We start from the raw sequence: 20,471 nt of genomic DNA on the forward strand, positions 1-20,471 counted from the left end.
ATTGCCCTTCAAACAATGAAGAATGTAAAAACAATGTAATAATAATGTAATGATGTAAAAATAACTCATGGAATGACAGAAAACTAGCAGAATATAAAAAAGTCACCCTACAAATATGACTTGTACAGTAAAGAGATCTGATTTAGTATTTAGTGATTAAACAAAAAATGTTACCTTGACTGATGACTCCCTTGAAGGCTGGAATTGTTTGAACCAATTGAATTATAGGGCTCAGAAGACTTTAGATACCAATACCTTCATCAGTTAAGTGACCTCTCTTCCTTCTAGTGTCCTCTTTCCATTTCATGTCTCATAACTGAAATTCTTTACTAACGTACTGAAATTCCAAAAGTCAAGAGCTAGATTCGAAGTGTAGAGAGCCTACAGGAAGGAGCAGGGAGAGAACAGAAGTCTCACTGAAGGTTGGATTTCAGTAGCTGTCTGCTCAACTCACCCTGCCAGAGACCACCAAGCACTCCTCAGTGTCTGTAGCCAGGGTGACTTCTATACACACTGGTGAGTGTAGAGATGTCTCTGAAGACTCCTTTGTGGGATATATAGAATGGAGAGATACCCTTTCTTGGTTGTTTTTCTTTAGATGATATAATTTCTAAAGGGAGGAGCCTATGCTTCTCTCAGGGACAAATTAAGAGGAAAGTGAAACAGAGTAACGAGTCTTCCCCCAGGGTCATTCCCATGGATTCTCCCATGACTACAAAGCCTGTCTATCATGCAGAAGTACCAGTAAACAAAGAAGACAAAACTCACAGTAGACTTTAAGGAAGATCCATTCAGAAAACATGGCTTTCCCCTCAGTTCCATGTTCATTTCTATTTCCTTCACTGCCTATACACGTACATGTATTAAAATTTTCAAACCATATATGTGAGATGAATTGATACCAAGGTAAAAGTTTGGTTATTTTTGTTTGGTTGGTTAGGTTTTTATTTGTTTTTTTTATTTTTAAACAAAATTTCGTGATTTAAAAATATCTTGGTAATGATTTTCCAATTCAAATTTTTCCAAATTCTCTCCTCTTTACTCACCCAACTTTAAGTTCTTTCCCAAAAATGAAGTCAGAAATCCAATACAACAAAATGCCCAAAATCTAGTAAACAAAGTATGACATTAACCAAAAACATCAAACCATTACCAAATAAAAACACACACAAACAACTGTGGAGTGTGTTATTTCGTGGCCAACTGTTCCTGAACATGAAACCCTCCCTATAGTGGTAGATACACCCGGTGTCATTCAACTGGAGAAAACTGATTGTCCTTCTCACTGACAGTGTAAATGACAATTAAGTGTGGTTAATTTTAAAAATTAACAAAAGTCAAGAGTTTTAAAATATGTGTCACATATACATGTATAATTTCATTATACTGTGTTGGAAGACAACAAATCTGTGCATAAATCTATACATAAGTATTTTTAAGAGTAGAATGTCTCAGCGAAATATGTCAATCTTCCCCGGTTCAATCTATTATTTCAATGCAGTTTTAGTTGAAATCCTCTTGGGATATAAAAAGTGACACAGGACAAGATGAAAACTTAAGAGCTGGACATACTAAGGGAGACTACAATGGTGAGGTTTATTTTACCTTTTTAAATATCATTAGAAAGTAATACAATGATATGTCAATAACAACAATAAGCCAATTGAAAAAGACTAATGAAATAAGACATATCACAGAGTAGATACAAGTAATACATCACAGGCAGACGGTGAACAGAGATGACATGTGTCTAATCTATGCCAGTCAAATTTGTGTTCAGTATAAGAGAAAAATAGAGTAAAACCAAATTACTTACTGATTTTACTAAAGATATGGCAATAGATTCACTATATATAGGTTAATAATTTAAGGTACAATTGAGTTTTAATAGATTAATTTACCAAATTAGTAAATACTATGAAGCAAATGGATAAAATATAGTCATGACTCAATTCACATCATTCATAGCTTAAAATTACTTTTATTCATATATAAAGAGTAAATTCAAACTAATAAGGAAATGATAATTATTCCAGTTGAAGAAATTAAGAGATAAATACAAACATATAAAACACACAAGCATGTATAATGAATATTATTTTAAAACACAAATATGACTCCTTAGAATACAGAAGCAACAATCAGGTATCCTGTAAGGGTAGCCTAGGTCTTCTGAATATATGTAACTGTTCTGTAGCTTGGTCTTCTAGGGGGACTTATAACAGTGGGAGCAGGGTTGCTTCTGACTTGTTTGCCTGCTTTGGGACCCTTTTCTGCCTACTGGGTTACCTGGCACAGCCTTGAAATGAGGGTCTGTGCCTGACCTGTGCCTGAAATGAGGGTAGTGCTGGGTCTGTTGATATCCTTTGGTGGCTTGCTCTTTTCTGAAGGGAAAAAAAGAGAAGGGGTAGATTTCAGGGAAAGGGGAGAAGGGGGAAAAGGACTGAGCAGAGAGGAGGGAGGGGAAACTGTGGTGAGATGTAATATATGAGAGAGAAAGAAAAATAGAAAAGTATGATACCCGTAGTGTTTTCAGTATGTAGGCCCTAAAACACAATTTGACAATGTCTTATAAACTTTAATATGCAAATATTCTACAACAAAAATTTATAAGTGATTAATGGTCACATATGCAAAACAATGGTGCTTTTGTTTCAAAGGTGCAGCTGAATAAGTTGACATAAATCAATCACAACAATAACATTGAGTAAATAAGCAAATTCTAAATTAATGCCTAAATTATGATCCCATGTAAAGCTTAATAGGCAAAACAAAACAACCCATTGTTTTTAATTGTGCATACACATGTTTAATGGAATAATAAACACAAACTCAGGTTAGTGAAAAGTACAAAATGAGAGAAAAGAAATGAAGAGGTTTCAAGAGTGGGATTGAAAGTTAATAGTAATATTCTGTCTCTTAAGTGAGGCGTAGGCCCATGTGAGCAAGAGGCAAAAAGGAGAAACAGAATTCCATGTGTCACAGAGTTGAAGCAAACCACTTAGCTAAGAAAATAAGGAAAGGGATCAGATTTAAGCATCCAAAAGCAACCATGAAGAAAGGAGAGTCTAAAATCAAGAGGATCATATCTGAGTATGCGTATAGCTCTGAAGCCTGCCTAGGTTAGAAGAGAAGCTTATGGATACAAAAATACACAGGATACCTGCAGAAGGACTGTCTCTGCATGGGAGGAGACAAGCCTCAGAACATATACATATAGTCATATGTATATCATATATATTCATATGTCTATCTGAATGCTTCATATATTATTTATATTATGAATATATAAAATATGTAAATATACATGAATTCATGCCTTAATTTAATTAAATTTGGTTTTAGACAATTTTGCACACATACAAAATGCATACCAACCACCCACAATCTCTACTTTCCCACTATCTGTCTATTCCCCCTTCCTCTGCACAAATCTCTCTCTTATGTTACAGGTGTTGATTTTGTTTTGTGATCTACTGAAATTAACCAGGGTTGTCTGTGTGACATGGGTTTGGAGCTATTCACTGGAGTGAAGTGAGCTCATTATATAAATTTGATATAACTAATGATGCAAGAACTGTAGTTATCTGCACTGGGATTACAGAAGAGATGGTTCCTATTTCTCTAAATTTTAAATATGCTTTCAAACTTTATTCCTTGTCAATGCCCATGATAGCTTTTCTAAGGTTTAACATTTCATTCTTGTTGAGGATACTTTTCTTCCCCAGAGAAGGGAAAACATAATGTGTTGTTCATTTGCTTTTCCTCCTGCATTACATTCTTGGAAGTACATATTAGGTTCAATATTTTTTAAAAAGAAAGGAACAAAAGAAGGAAAACATATTTCTCTATATGTATTCTCTGCACATCTTATGAGGGACTTTAGCAAACTCCCCATGGGCTCTCACACATATGTGCTTATTAACACAGATTTTATGTAGAAGGAATTGTTGTCCTTGGAAGTGTTTCTTTTATGAGCCTTACGGAGAGATGATTGAGGTGACTAAAAAGTGAAAAGTTTCAGAGGAGACCCCCATCTTCCATGACTGCTAACAGCTCAGTGGTATTGTGGACCATTCTGACAAAGGTCTACTGAAGGTGAACTTATTTCAAGTCTTGTCAAATCATGTTGTACTCACAGTAACAACAATGATTACTGAAGAAGATAACTTGCACTTTGAACCATAGCTTGTGAGCATCAATCCTTTTACTCCTAGTTCATCCCCTGACTCAGTATATCTGACTTTGTATAGCAGAAACAATTATTTCATACATTATACAGAAAAGAAAACCAAGTATCCACTCTCATCTGCTATTTAGCCTGATTTAAATATTCTAGCTTCCCAGTTTCTGACTATTATGAATAAAGCTCCTAGAACATAGTTAAGCAAATGTCCTTGTGGGGTGGTGGAACATGTTTATATATATATATACATATGTATATATATATATATATATATATAGAGAGAGAGAGAGAGAGAGAGACAGAGACAGAGACAGAGAGAGAGACAGAGAGACAGAGAGACAGAGTAGTTGTATAGCTGGGTCTTGAGGAAGAACTATTCCCAATTTTCTGAGAAACCACCAAATTGTTTTCCAGAATGGTTGTACAAGTTTGCACTCCCACCAACAAGTAGGAGTGTTCCCCTTGCTCCACATCCTCAACAGCATGTGCTGTTCCTTGAGATTTTATCTTAGCCATTCTGATGGGTTTTTTTTTTAATATTTTTTATTACATCTTTTCCTCAATTACATTTCCAATGCTATCCCAAAAGTCCCCCATACCCTCTCCCCCCACTTCCCTACCCACCGATTCCCAGTTTTTTGGCCCTGGCGTTCCCCTGTACTGGAGCATATAAAGTTTGCATGTCCAGTGGGCCTCTCTTTCCAGTGAGGGCCGACTAGGCCATCTTTTGATACATATGCAGCTAGAGTCAAGAGCTCCGGGGTACTGGTTAGTTCATAATGTTGTTCCACCCATAGGGTTGCGAATCCCTTCAGCTCCTTGGGTACTTTCTCCAGCTCCTCCATTGGGGGCCCTGTGATCCATCCACTAGCTGACTGTGAGCATCCACTTCTGTGTTTGCCAGGCCCCGGCATAGTCTCACAAGAGACAGCTATATCTGGGTCCTTTCAGCAAAATCTTGCTAGTGTATGCAATGGTGTCAGCGTTTGGAAGCTGATTATGGGGTGGATCCCTGGATACGGCAGCCTCTAGATGGCCCATCCTTTTGTCACAGCTCCAAACTTTGTCTCTGTAACTCCTTCCATGGGTGTTCTGTTCCCAATTCTAAGGAGGGGCATAGTGTCCACACTTCAGTCTTCATTCTTCTTGAGTTTCATGTGTTTAGCAAACTGTATCTTATATCTTGGGTATCCTAAGTTTTGGGCTAATATCCACTTATCAGTGAGTACATATTGTGTGAATTCCTTTGTGATTGTGTTACCTCACTCAGGATGATGCCCTCCAGGTCCATCCATTTCCCTAGGAATTTCATAAATTCATTCTTTTTAATAGCTGAGTAGTACTCCATTGTGTAAATGTACCACAGTTTCTGTATCCATTCCTCTGTTGAGGGGCATCTGGGTTCTTTCCAGCTTCTGGCTATTATAAATAAGGCTGCTATGAACATAGTGGAGCATGTGTCCTTCTTACCGGTTGGGACATCTTCTGGATATATGCCCAGGAGAGGTATTGCTAGATCCTCCGGTAGTACTATGTCCAATTTTCTAAGGAACCACCAGACTGATTTCCAGAGTGGTTGTACAAGCTTGCAATCCCACCAACAATGGAGGAGTGTTCCTCTTTCTCCACATCCTTGCCAGCATCTGCTGTCACCTGATTTTTTGATCCTAGCCATTCTGACTGGTGTGAGGTGGAATCTCAGGGTTGTTTTGATTTGCATTTCCCTGATGATTAAGGATGTTGAACATTTTTTCAGGTGCTTCTCTGCCATTCGGTATTCCTCAGGTGAGAATTCTTTGTTCAGTTCTGAGCCCCATTTTTTTAATGGGGTTATTTGATTTTCTGGAGTCTTCCTTCTTGAGTTCTTTATATATATTGGATATTAGTCCCCTATCTGATTTAGGATAGGTAAAGATCCTTTCCCAATCTGTTGGTGGTCTTTTTGTCTTATTGACAGTGTCTTTTGCCTTGCAGAAGCTTTGCAGTTTCATGAGGTCCCATTTGGTCAATTCTCGATCTTACAGCACAAGCCATTCTGTTCTATTCAGGAATCTTTCCCCTGTGCCCATATCTTCAAGACTTTTCCCCACTTTCTCCTCTATAAGTTTCAGTGTCTCTGGTTTTATGTGAAGTTCCTTGATCCACTTAGATTTGACCTTAGTACAAGGAGATAGGAATGGATCGATTCGCAATCTTCTACATGATAAAAACCAGTTGTGCCAGCACCATTTGTTGAAAATGCTGTCTTTCTTCCACTGGATGGTTTTAGCTCCCTTTCTGATGGGTTTAAGGTGGAATCTTGGAATTGTTTCAATTTGCATTTCCCTAATGTAACTAAGGACATTGAACATTTCTTTAAGTGTTTCTCTTCCATTAGAGATACCTCTGCTGAGGATTCTCTGATTAATTCTGTACTCCACTTTGGAGTTACATTATTTGGGTTGTTGATGTCTAACTTCCTGAGTTCTTTATATATTTTTGATATTAGCCTTCTGTCAGATGTAGGGTTTGTGAAGATCTTTTCCTAATCTATAAGCTTCCACTGTGTCATATTGACAGTATCCTTTGACATATGGAAGCTTTTCAGTTTCATGAGGTTCTATTTATTAATTGTTGATCTTAGTGTCTGAGCCATTGGTGTTCTGTTAAGAACGTTGTCTCCTGTACCAATGAGATCAAGGCTATTCCCCACTTTCTGATCTATTAGATTTTTTTGTATCTGGTTTTATGTTGTGGTCTTTGATCCACTTGCATGCATGTGAGTTTTGTGCAGGATGTTATGGCTCTATTTGCATTCTTCTACATGCAGACATCCAGAGAATGAAAACAACCTAGATGTTCCTCAACTAAAGAGTGGATAAAGAAAATGTGGTTTATTTACACAGTGGAATACTACTCAGCTATTAAAACAAGGATATCATGAATTTTGCAGACAAATGAATGAAATTATTATCCTGGGTGAGGTAACCCAAACCCAAAAAACACGTATGTTCAAACTTATAGGTGGATATTAGCCATAAAGTACAGGATAACCAAGCTACAATCCACAGACCCAAAGAAGCCAAATAACGAGGACCGCAGGGAGGATGGTTGAATCTTTCTCAGAAGGGGAAACAAAATAGATATCAGAGGTAGATGGAGGGAGGGAACTGGATGGGAGAGGGAATGGGAAGGGTAGTAGAGCAGGGAAATCAGGTGTAGAAAGACCAGGGGAGAGAATGGAATTTGGTTGTGGGCTGGGGGGTGGGAAGGGCATCTCTAGGACATGCCAGAGATCTAGGTCAAGAGGGAGATCCCAGGGTGTCTATGGGGGTGACTCTGAGACTTCTATCAGTGGAGGATATATATGACCCAAAATGAACTCTGCCTACAAGATGTGCAGTGACAAAGACTGAACATAGATGGAGGGAATGGCCCAAACAATGATTGGCCCAAATTCAGATGAATCTCCTGTGCAAGAACTAATCCTTAACACTATTAATAATAATTTCTTAAGCTTGCAGACAGGAGCCTAGCATAACTGTCCTCAGAAAGACTCCACAGCATAGCCAACAGATGCAGAGAACCAAAACCAAACATTAGATGGAGTTTGAGGAATCTTGTGGAAAAGTTGGGGAAAGGATTGAGGAATGCAAAGAGGACAGGGACTCCACAGGAAGCACAACAGAGTCACCTAACCTGGAACCTTGGGCACTCCCAAAGACCGGCCCACCAAACAAAGAGTGAGCATGGGCTGGACATAGCTCTCCCACCACACACACACCTATATGGCAGATGTGCATCTTGGTCTTCAAGCAGGTTCCCCCAACAACAGATCGGGGCCTGTAACTGAATTTGTTCCCTGCTTGTGGATCCCATTCCCCTACCTGGGCCTCCTTGTCTTACCTCAGTGGGAGCAGATGCACCTAGTGCTGCAGTGACTTGATGTATGTGTTGGGGGTGTATATGATACTGCAGTGGGGGGGGCTCTCTCAAAAGGGGAAAGCACAATGGCAGGAGGATTTTTGTGGGGCTACTGGAAGAGGATGAGGGCTAATATTAGGAAGTAAATAAATAAATAAATAAGAAAATACAGTAAAATAGACACATTCTTATAGAAAAAAATCTAACTTCCTATATGTATGTAATCTTCATGATAGAGAAGTTGTTGGAGGTGTTGGAGTTGTGCAGCCCACATCCCCATTTTCTTGCTATTTATTTATTTATTTATTTATTTATTTATTTATTTATATTCATTCATTCATTTATTTTGGCAGTATGGCTCTTATGTGTCTGCACTTTTCTATCACCTTCCAACTACTAATGGTGAGGGTTATTGCATTGATTTTTTTTTTTTTTGAGGAACAAAGATATGAAAAAATGTCATTAAAAATGTGTTCTCAAAAGGATGTTCAGTGTTTCTGGAGAATGAGATAGCTGATCCATAGCTAGTCAAGGACATCTCATTCTGTGAATTCTTTAAAGCTAGCAATTCACTTGTGCAATTACTATGTATGCTTTTATTCATGTTGTTAGTTAGAATTCTTTCCAGGCTTTTGGTTTGTTTACTTTTCTCGTTTAAGACAGAGTTTCTCTGTGCAGTCCTGACTGTTTTGGAACTCATTTTTTAGATCAGGATGGCCTCAAACTCAGGATTCTCCTGAACTCTGCCTCCCAAGGGTATGTGTTATCACTGCCTGTCTTCTTTGCAATTTTCTAACTTAATGAATATTGTTGTTCTAATACAGTATCCTGGAAATCGCCTAAAAGAATGCAAGTCAAGGTCTCTTAATATAATTAAAACACTAAGAGTACTTAATTTTTTTGTCACATGAAAAATGACTTTTATTATTTTTTGAAAATTGTTTTGTTTATTTGCATTTCAAATGCTGCCTTCCCAGTCTTCCCTCCAAGAGTTCTTCACCCCTTCCCCCTCCCTTTGCCTCTGAAAGTATGCTTCCCCCACCCCCACACCCCTTCATCCCCTGTCCCTGGGTTCCTGGGGCATCAACACTCTACAAGAGTAGGGGCATCCTCTCCCATTTTGGACAGACAAGGCAGTCCTCTGCTACACATGTGCCAGGGGCCATGAAATAGCCCATGTAACATCAACTATAGGTTCTGATCTTCTGAAACTATTCTGTACATAGATGTAAAGCTACAAAGAATTATAATGATGCTAACACTCTATGTAGTTATAATCTGAGTCATCCCTTTATTCATCCTGAAAATAGTTACTGAGACTGCTATACCAGGTAATAAATTAGACACAAGTAATACAACACACACACACACACACACATATTCCAGAAAACTGAAAACATGTGGGAGTACAGTGAATTGGATGGGAAAAGGAAGAGATGGATATAGTGATATTTCATTGTTTATATGTATTAATTCTCAAGAATAAATAACAGTATAATAATACATGATAGATGATACATGATATATATCCATATATATTCTCTTGCCCTATAAAACTGCCACTTGACAAAGAAGAAAAAATTTTAATGCATTTACAAAAACAAGCACAATTTTAGAAAGTTATCAATTACATGCAGTTTCATGCAGTTATATGCTCTATGGAAAATAGGAAATGAATCTATAAGCATAAGTTCCCCAAGAGTTGGTTGGAGAGCTGTAGCTTTCAGTAGATGAATCAAACTTAAACTCATTTGGAATGCTACAAAAGTCTGAAGAAAATGGTGAACCTACATGGAGAGAATATCCTGGCCCACTGTAACAGCCCGCAGAGAGCCATAGAGGGGGCTGCTTAAGAAATCAGAGTCTATCATCTCTGAAGGAATGTGCTAGCTCTGGGTTATGGAACACTAGAGGAAATGAAAGAGAGATGGATGACTGAGCTTGGAGAGCCTTTGAAAATTTAGATTTCCCTAATTTATTCTGAAAATTAGGGAACATTGCAGCATTTGAAGTGAAGGAGAGACACTACTGGCTGATGTGCAGCTTACTGTTATGCTCATACATGCAATGGAAATTTAATAGACAGCTCTTTCAGGAAGTTTTACTGGCACATGCAACAGAAAACTAGAGTAGCAGCAAATAAGTGGGAATCCAGTGAGTTAGATGGGAGAAGGAAGAGATGGATATGGTCATACTTCATTCTTTACATGTATTAATTCTCAAGAATAAAGACCAATTAACAGTGTGAGGGGAAAATGTATTATCAATAAGAGGAAAAAATGGGACTTTTATTAATTATTGCTTCTGATAAAGAGACAAGTAATAATTTAGATAGAAGTTCATATGCTTACATATTCGATTTCTATTAAATGAAAAAATGTAAAATATGTTCATTTTTCCTACGATAAATTTCATCTTTAATCCTGTGTTCCATTCCATTTCATTAGGAATAATAGCATTTGTAAACCTGAGATTCAAACCCTGGGCATTATACACACAAGACAAGTGCTCTGTCATTGCAGTATCCCTAACTCCTTTTTTTTTTTTTTTTTATTACATATTTTCCTCAATTACATTTCCAATGCTATCCCAAAAGTCCCCCATAGCGCCCCCCACTTCCCTACCCACCCATTCCCATTCTTTTGGACCTGGCATTCCCCTATATTGGGGCATATAAAGTTTGCAAGTCCAATGGGCCTCTCTTTCCATTGATGGCCGACTAGGCCATCTTTCGATACATATGCAGCTAGAGACAAGAGCTCCGGGGTTCTGGTTAGTACATCATGTTGTTCCAACAATAGGGTTGCAGATCCCTTTAGCTCCTTGGGTACTTTCTCTAGCTTCTCCATTGGGAGCCCTGTGATACATCCAATAGCTGACTGTGAACATCCACTCCTGTGTTTGCTAGGCCCCGGCATCATCTCACAAGAGACAGCTATATTTGGGTCCTTTCAGCAAAATCTTGCTAGTGTATGCAATGGTGTCAGCGTTTAGAAGCTGATTATGGGATGGATCCCTGGATACGGCAGTCTCTAAATGGTCCATCCTTTCATCACAGCTACGAACTTTGTCTCTGTAACTCCTTCCCTGGGTGTTTTGTTCCCAATTCTAAGAAGGTGCACAGTGTCCACACTTTGGTCTTCATTCTTCTTGAGTTTCATGCGTTTATCAAATTGTATCTTATATCTTGGGTATCCTAAGTTTTGGGCTAATATCCACTTATCAATGAATACATATTGTGTGAGTTCTTTTGTGATTGTGTTACTTCACTCAAGATGACGCCCTCCAGGTCCATCCATTTGGCTAGGAATTTCATAAATTCATTCTTTTTAATAGCTGAGTAGTACTCCATTGTGTAAATGTACCATAATTTCTGTATCCATTCCTCTGTTGAGGGACATCTGGGTTCTTTCCAGCTTCTGGCTATTATAAATAGGGCTGCTATGAACATAGTGGAGCATGTGTCCTTTTTACCGGTTGGGACATCTTCTGGATATATGCCCAGGAGAGGTATTGCTAGATCCTCCACTAGTACTATGTCCAATTTTCTGAGGAAACGCCAGACTGATTTCCAGAGTGGTTGTACAAGCTTGCAATCCCACCAACAATGGAGGAGTGTTCCTCTTTCTCCACATCCTTGCCAGCATCTGCTGTCACCTGAATTTTTGATCTTAGCCATTCTGACTGGTGTGAGGTGGAATCTCAGGGTTGTTTTGATTTGCATTTCCCTGATGATTAAGGATGTTGAACATTTTTTCAGGTGTTTCTCTGCCATTCGGTATTCCTCAGGTGAGAATTCTTTGTTCATTTCTGAGCCCCATTTTTTAATGGGGTTATTTGACTTTCTGGAGTCCACCTTCTTGAGTTCTTTATATATATTGGATATTAGTCCCTTATCTGATTTAGGGTAGGTGAAGATCCTTTCCCAATCTGTTGGTGGTTTTTTTGTCTTATTGATGGTGTCTTTAGCCTTGCAGAAGCTTTGTAGTTTCATGAGGTCCCACTTGTCAATTCTCGATCTTACAGCACAAGCCATTACTGTTCTCTTCAGGAATTTTTCCCCTGTGCCCATATCTTCAAGGCTTTTCCCCACTTTCTCCTCTATAAGTTTCAGTGTCTCTGGTTTTATGTGAAGTTCCTTGATCCAACTAGACTTGACCTTAGTACAAGGAGATAGGAATGGATCGATTCGCATTCTTCTACATGTTAACAACCAGTTGTGCCAGCACCATTTGTTGAAAATGCTGTCTTTCTTCCACTGGATGTTTTTAGCTCCCTTGTCGAAGATCAAGTGACCATAGGTGTGTGGGTTCATTTCTGGGTCTTCAATTCTATTCCATTGGTCTATTTGTCTGTCACTATACCAGTACCATGCAGTTTTTATCACAATTGCTCTGAGTAGAGCTTTAGGTCCGGCATGGTGATTCCACCAGAGGTTCTTTTATCCTTGAGAAGAGTTTTTGCTATCCTAGGTTTTTTGTTATTCCAGATGAATTTGCAGATTGCACTTTCTAATTCGTTGAAGAATTGATTTGGAATTTTGATGGGGATTGCATTGAATCTGTAGATTGCTTTTGGCAAGATAGCCATTTTTACAATGTTGATCCTGCCAATCCATGAGCATGGGAGATCTTTCCATCTTCTGAGATCTTCTATAATTTCTTTCTTCAGAGACTTGAAGTTTTTATTATACAGATCTTTCACTTCCTTAGTTAGAGTCACGCCAAGATATTTTATATTATTTGTGACTATTGAGAAGGGTGTTGTTTCCCTAATTTCTTTCTCAGCCTGTTTATTCTTTGTGTAGAGAAAGGCCATTGATTTGTTTGAGTTAATTTTATATCCAGCTACTTCACCGAAGCTGTTTATCAGGCTTAGGAGTTCTCTGGTGGAATTTTTAGGGTCACTTATATATACTATCATATCATCTGCAAAAAGTGATATTTTGACTTCATCTTTTCCAATTTGTATCCCTTTGATCTCCTTTTGTTGTCGAATTGATCTGGCTAGGACTTCAAGTACAATGTTGAATAGGTATGGAGAAAGTGGACAGCCTTGTCTAGTCCCTGATTTTAGAGGGAGTGCTTCAAGCTTCTCACCATTTACTTTGATGTTGGCTACTGGTTTGCTGTAGATTGCTTTTATCATGTTTAGGTATGGGCCTTGAATTCCTGATCTTTCCAAGACTCTTATCATGAATGGGTGTTGGATCTTGTCAAATGCTTTTTCCGCATCTAACGAGATGACCATGTGGTTTTTGTCTTTGAGTTTGTTTATATACTGGATTACGTTGATGGATTTCCGTATATTGAACCATCCCTGCATCCCTGGGATGAAACCTACTTGGTCAGGATGGATGATTGTTTTGATGTGTTCTTGGATTCAGTTAGCAAGAACTTTATTGAGGATTTTTGCATCAATATTCATAAGGGATATTGGTCTGAAGTTTTCTATCTTTGTTGCGTCTTTTTGTGGTTTAGGTATCAGAGTAATTGTGGCTTCATAGAATGAGTTGGGTAGAGTACCTTCTGTTTCTATTTTGTGGAATAGTTTGTGAAGAACTGGGATTAGATCTTCTTTGAAGGTCTGATAGAACTCTGCACTAAACCCATCTGGTCCTGGGCTTTTTTTAGTTGGGAGACTATTAATGACTGCTTCTATTTCTTTGGGGGATATAGGGCTGTTTAGATCATTAACCTGATCTTGATTCAACTTTGGTACCTGGTATCTGTCTAGGAACTTCTCCATTTCATCCAGGTTCTCCAGTTTTGTTGAGTATAGCCTTTGGTAGAAGGATCTGATGGTGTTTTGGATGTCTTCAGGATCTGTTGTTATGTCTCCTTTTTCATTTCTGATTTTGTTAATTAGGATGCTTTCCCTGTGCCCTCTAGTGAGTCTGGCTAAGGGTTTATCTATCTTGTTGATTTTCTCAAAGAACCAGCTCCTTGATTGGTTGATTCTTTGAATAGTTTTTCTTGTTTCCACTTGGTTGATTTCACCCCTGAGTTTGATTATTTCCTGCCGTCTACTCCTCTTGGGTGAATTTGCTTCCTTTTGTTCTAGTGCTTTTAGGTGTGTTGTCAAGCTGCTAATGTGTGCTCTCTCTAGTTTCCTTTTGGAGGCACTCAGAGCTATGAGTTTTCCTCTTAGATGGATCAGTGGGTAAGAGCACCCGACTGCTCTTCCGAAGGTCCAGAGTTCAAATCCCAGCAACCACATGGTGGCTCACAACCATCCGCAACGAGATCTGGCGCCCTCTTCTGGAGTGTCTGAAGACAGCTACAGTGTACTTACATATAATAAATAAATCTTTAAAAAAAAATAAAAAATAAAAAAAAAATAAAAAAGAAATGCTTTCATTGCGTCCCATAAGTTTGGGTATGTTGTGGCTTCATTTTCATTGAACTCTAAAAAGTCCTTAATTTCTTTCTTTATTCCTTCCTTGACCAAGGTATCATTGAGAAGAGTGTTGTTCAGTTTCCACGTGAAGGTTGGCTTTCTATTATTTATTTTGTTATTGAAGATCAGCCTTAGTCCATGGTGATCTGATAGGATGCATGGGACAATTTCAATATTTTTGTATCTGTTGAGGCCTGCTTTGTGACCAATTATGTGGTCAATTTTGGAGAAGGTACCATGAGGTGCTAAGAAGAAGGTATATCCTTTTGTTTTAGGATAGAATGTTCTGTAGATATCTGCCAGCTCCATTTGATTCATAATTTCTCTTAGTTTCACTGTGTCCCTGTTTAGTTTCTGTTTCCATGATCTGTCCATTGGTGAAAGTGGTGTGTTGAAGTCTCCCACTATTATTGTATGAGGTGCAATGTGTGCTTTGAGCTTTACTAAAGTTTCTTTAATGAATGTGGCTGCCTTTGTATTTGGAGCATAGATATTCAGGATTGATAGTTCCTCTTGGAGGATTTTACCTTTGATGAGTATGAAGTGTCCCTCCCTGTCTTTTTTAATGACTTTGGGTTGGAAGTCAATCTTATCAGATATTAGAATGGCTACTCCAGCTTGTTTCTTCATGCCATTTGCTTGGAAAATTGTTTTCCAGCCTTTCATTCTGAGGTAGTGTCTATCCTTTTCTCTGAGATGAGTTTCCTGTAAGCAGCAAAATGTTGGGTCTTGTTTGTGTAGCCAGTTTGTTAGTCTATGTCTTTTTATCGGGGAGTTGAGTCCATTGATATTAAGAGATATTAAGGAAAAGTAATTGTTGTTTCCTGTTATTTTTGTTGTTAAAGTTGGCATTTTGTTCTTGTGGCTGTCTTCTTTTAGGTTTGTTGAGGGATTTTCTTCTTGTTTTTTGTAGGGCGTGGTTCCTGTCCTTGTATTGGTTTTTTTCTGTTATTATCCTTTGAAGGGCTGGATTCGTGGAGAGATAATGTGTGAATTTGGTTTTGTCGTGGAATACTTTGGTTTCTCCATCTATGTTAATTGAGAGTTTGGCTGGGTATAGTAGCCTGGGCTGGAATTTGTGTTCTTTTAGTGTCTGTATAACATCCGTCCAGGATCTTCTGGCTTTCATAGTCTCTGGTGAAAAATCTGGTGTAATTCTGATAGGCTTGCCTTTATATGTTACTTGGCCTTTTTCTCTTACTGCTTTTAGTATTCTATCTTTATTTAGAGCATTTGTTGCTCTGATTATTATGTGTCGGGAGGTATTTCTTTTCTGGTCCAGTCTATTTGGAGTTCTGTAGGCTTCTTGTATGTTCATGGGCATCTCTTTCTTTAGATTTGGGAAGTTTTCTTCTATAATTTTGTTGAAGATGTTTGCTGGTCCTTTGAGTTGAAAATCTTCATTCTCATCCACTCCTATTATCCGTAGGTTTGGTCTTCTCATTGTGTCCTGTATTTCTTGGATGTTTTGAGTTAGGATCTTTTTGCATTTTACATTTTCCTTGATTGTTGTGCCGATGTTCTCTATGGAATCTTCTGCACCTGAGATTCTCTCTTCCATCTCTTGTATTCTGTTGCTGATGCTCGTATCTATGGTTCCAGATTTCTTTCCTAGGGTTTCTATCTCCAGTGTTGCCTCATTTTGGGTTTTCTTTATTGTGTCTACTTCCCTTTTTAGGTTTAGTATGGTTTTGTTCATTTCCATCATCTGTTTGGATGTGTTTTCCTGTTTTTCTGTAAGGACTTCTACCTGTTTGATTATGTTATCCTGTTTTTCTTTAAGGATTTGTAACTCTTTAGCAGTGTTCTCCTGCAATTCTTTAAGGGATTTTTGTGCTTCCTCTTTATTGTCTTCTGCCTGTTTAGCAGTGTTCTCCTGCATTTCTTTAAGTGTGTTATTAAAGTCCTTCTTGAAGTCCTCTATCATCATCAGGAGATATGCTTTTAAATCCGTGTCTAGCTTTTCCGGTGTGTTGGGGTGCCCTGGACTGGGCGAAGTGGGGGTGCTGGGTTCTGATGATGGTGAGTGGTCTTGGTTTCTGTTAGTAAGATTATTACGTTTACCTTTCGCCATCTGGTAATCTCTGGGGTTAGTTGTTATCGTTGTCACTGTTTAAAGATTGGAGCAGAAGCTGTGTTCCACTCACCAGCAGTCCCAAAATCCTGCGGCGGGGGTCGTGGGTAGCTGGCGGGTGTCAGGCAACCCTGCTCTCCTGCTACCCCGGCGCTGATCCGGCTGGATGAGGCCTGTGCCCCTACTCAGGCCGGTTTCTGCTTCCCTAACTAATGCAGTCTCAGGTCCTGCGCAATTGGATTGGAGCAGAAGCTGTGCTCCACTCACCAGAAGTCTTAAGATCCTGTGGCGGGTGTTGTGGGTAGCTGGCGAGTGTCAGCCGACCCTGCGCCCCAGCTGCCCCGGTGCTTTTCTGCCAGGAAGAGGGTTGTGTCCCTATGTAGGCCGGATTTCTCTCTCCCCAACCAGAGCAGTCTCAGGTCCCGCGTGATTGGACTGGAGCAGAAGCTGTGTTCCACTCACCAGCAGTCCCAAAATCCTGCGGCGGGGGTCGTGGGTAGCTGGCGGGTGTCAGGCAACCCTGCGCTCCCGCTACCCCGGCGCTGATCCGGCAGGATGAGGCCTGTGGCCCTACTCAGGCCGGTTTCTGCTTCCCTAACTAGTGCAGTCTCAGGTCTCGCGCAATTGGATTGGAGCAGAAGCTGTGCTCCACTCACCAGAAATCTTAAGATCCTGTGGCGGGTGTTGTGGGTAGCTGGCGAGTCTATCCCTAACTCCTAAAATCTTTTTTAAATGTATGTTATTTATTTAAATGTACAGTAATGTATAGTTAATCTAAATTTGTAAACAATATTAAATTAGTTCTCTAATCATGATTTAAGGCCTGAAATATAACAGTTTCCATTTTAAACTTTTGAAAAATATAAAGTTGCTGACAATAAAGTATATCCCTTTTACTTACTATAACTTAAATGTAATAAATGTAAATGGCCATATAAGTATTATATTCAAATGGTATAATTCTTTCTGGAACAATTACTAATAATTTTAAAAGAATTAATAAAAGTAGTCAACAAAGACATGTTCTTTGATGTAATTAAAGACCTGATGAGGAATGAACCATGAAAATGTGATACATTGAATCATTTTGACAATGCTCTTAGTTTGAACCATATGAACCAATGGCCAATGTTTGAAAATGAGGTACAGGAAGAGCCATGAAATGAAAGTGGGTCAATAGAATAAGCATCAGTTGTCAGATATTGCATTTACTCTGATATACCTGTGACACTGTGACAACAATGAATGTATTTAAGCCATAAATTGTATTCACAGGCTAGCATCCCTGACTTTCTGCAAATGGGGAGTGAAAAGGTCAGAGAACAAGAAAGAGTGCTGTGACATGTTCTCTTCCGGCCACTCATGAACTCAAAGAAGCTATACTTGTCTGCATGACACCCACACAAGAACACACTAGCCCAATTCCTGCATAGATAAGGAAGGTGTTATTAGTCTATGCCTTTCTGAGGAACTACTGAACGTTGTTTGCTGCTGGAGAAAGAATCATCCTTTAGTGGTATGCTGCTGGTAGGCTCTAATGGATAACCACACACTTCTGTCCTGTGGTCAGCAGCAATTTGGTCTACGGAATTATCAGAGAAGAACAAGAAGAGGGGGAAAGGCAGAATAACTATGAGGAGGAGAAGCATGATGGGAAGAAGAAAAAAATCAAGAGGAGGAGGAAGAAGACAACAGCTGCATGAAGGCAAGGAGGATCTGGATGGGCTTAAGGATATCGGGTGGATATGGTCATATTATACGTGTATGTAATTTTGAAAATAATAAGTAAATAGTAAATAAAAGTAAAAAGTGGGTATCTCAACATATAGATAGATGTTTATATGTTGTAGATATGTTTAACACATAGATATGATTTTAAAATAACACATAAAGGTCTTATTTTAAAAGCGTAAGTAGAAAGACTGATATAAGAGACCTAATCAGATATCTTTTACTACACCGCAAATCCTCTTTCAAAATTAGTGACTTTAAAAAAAATCTCATAATTTCATATACTGACAACTTGGGCCAAAAGCAAATAGGTTATTTTCCAGTTCATCATTATTTCTGTATCAGTTTTTTTGCTTCCAGCTTGCTGAAGCTCCCACCTATGGTCTTTCATTTATAATGGGGTAACTGAGTTTGTTCATCCAGTTACTAGGTAGGGTAGCAGTGTATAAGTATGCAAGGTTCCTGGAGGGCTTGTCTAAGAACTGGCACACAGACTCCCTGTTACATCACACCGGCCAGATTAAGTAAGGGGATTTAGGAGGGGATGGAGATTTCATCCTTTGATAGGGAGAGATGCAATTCACCTTTAAAGGTTATCAGATATAGGGAAAGGTTATAGCTTGCTGGTTTTGACATATATAAAATTTTAATATTCTCAAACTATGCTGAAATCTACATTAGAACCTCCAAAGTACTTATCTAGATGTGGGCTGAAATGCAAGGCAGTAATCTCAATTCAGAATAGGTGATTAAAGAAAATTTGGAACAAAGTAAACATTTTCAAAGTATTGTTGTTTAGAGTCAGCAATTTTATTCCATTAAAAAATGACATATTTAGGGAAACTTACATAACTGCTAAAAATTTTACTCCCCAATTCTACTGATAGCCATTCTTTGGAACACCTTACCTTAAGGGAAACTCTTGAGAAAATATCAAAGGATCTTTCCCATTAATTAAAGCCATAGGGAAATGAAGATCATTCCCCTGATTACTAGGGGGAAATACTGCAGTCGATAAAGCTTGCTGAGAAGGCTTTAGAAATAGGTATAACCATCTTTCTTCATGAACTAGGGAGATTTAAACTGAATAAGTCCATGGAAGAGAAGAGAACACATTGTTCCGTGTGGAGGTAAGAGAAGAATTCATATCAGTCTGAGATGTAGGTGAAACATTTTCATGAAGATAAACCTCCAAGCTGGTAGAGGGGGAAAGTCACTTAGGTAGCCTTCCTTCCATTCACTGAATACTATTGAGGAACAGCAGTTATCTTGGGAAAGAAAAACATACATACAGAAGTCAGTGGTAATATCACATTGCTCATGTGACATATAAAACTAATTAACATTTTTTACTGCTATGTTATTTCCCTCTGTTATGACATCCTCAGAGTTTTCTAAATAAAATTAGAATCCAAAGACAAGCTACAGCAGCAGTCGAATGTTGCTTTAGCATCATTTTTTTTTTATTCTTTAATTTATCAGGTGAACTCATCAGAGATTTCACTTAGAAAAAAGTATTAATATGAACAATATGCTTCCATCCTTTAAGAACACTGCTTCTGCTACAAGTTCCACAGATACACTAGCATAGTTATAGAAGTGTTTTTGCAGAATCTGCTTATACCAAGACCTACTAGGAAGTTCCAGGGTGACTCTAAGACTCTGGAAAACAATTAGGTTGTTACAATTTGCTGTACACAGTCTTGTACCTCCTGCTGGTGTACTAGGAGAGTTGTGTGCTTCCCAACATTGTTATTGGCATTACATCTCATTATTACCATGCTGGCTACCCCAAATTGCCAGGACTTCAGCTGAGAAGATGCCAACTGTAACTGACAATATTAACAACAAAGTACTTAGTCATTCAATGAAATCATACAAACAGAGGGAGAAATGGAGAAAGCCAACCACCCCTTTCATTTGTATTTAATGGAAGTTGAGGATCAGAGGGATTAATGCAGATGTAGAGTTTATCCAGTGGTCAGGTAAGGTAAGTGCAACATGGAAAATCGAAGTAGAGAACAAGTTCACATTGGCAACATTTCTTCTAATTTTCTGAGTGTCCTTTAAACCTGAAACCCTATCTTATTGTACCTTACAAGCTTATGATTCTCTAATATGTCCAAATGTCTCCTCCAAAATGTCAAATAAACAGAAGGCTTCATGCTGGCATAAGTA

This window comes from Mus caroli, unplaced genomic scaffold (assembly GCF_978045245.1).
Source record: "Mus caroli unplaced genomic scaffold, Mus_caroli_1 scaffold_1, whole genome shotgun sequence".
NCBI classification, from domain to species: Eukaryota; Metazoa; Chordata; class Mammalia; order Rodentia; family Muridae; genus Mus; species Mus caroli.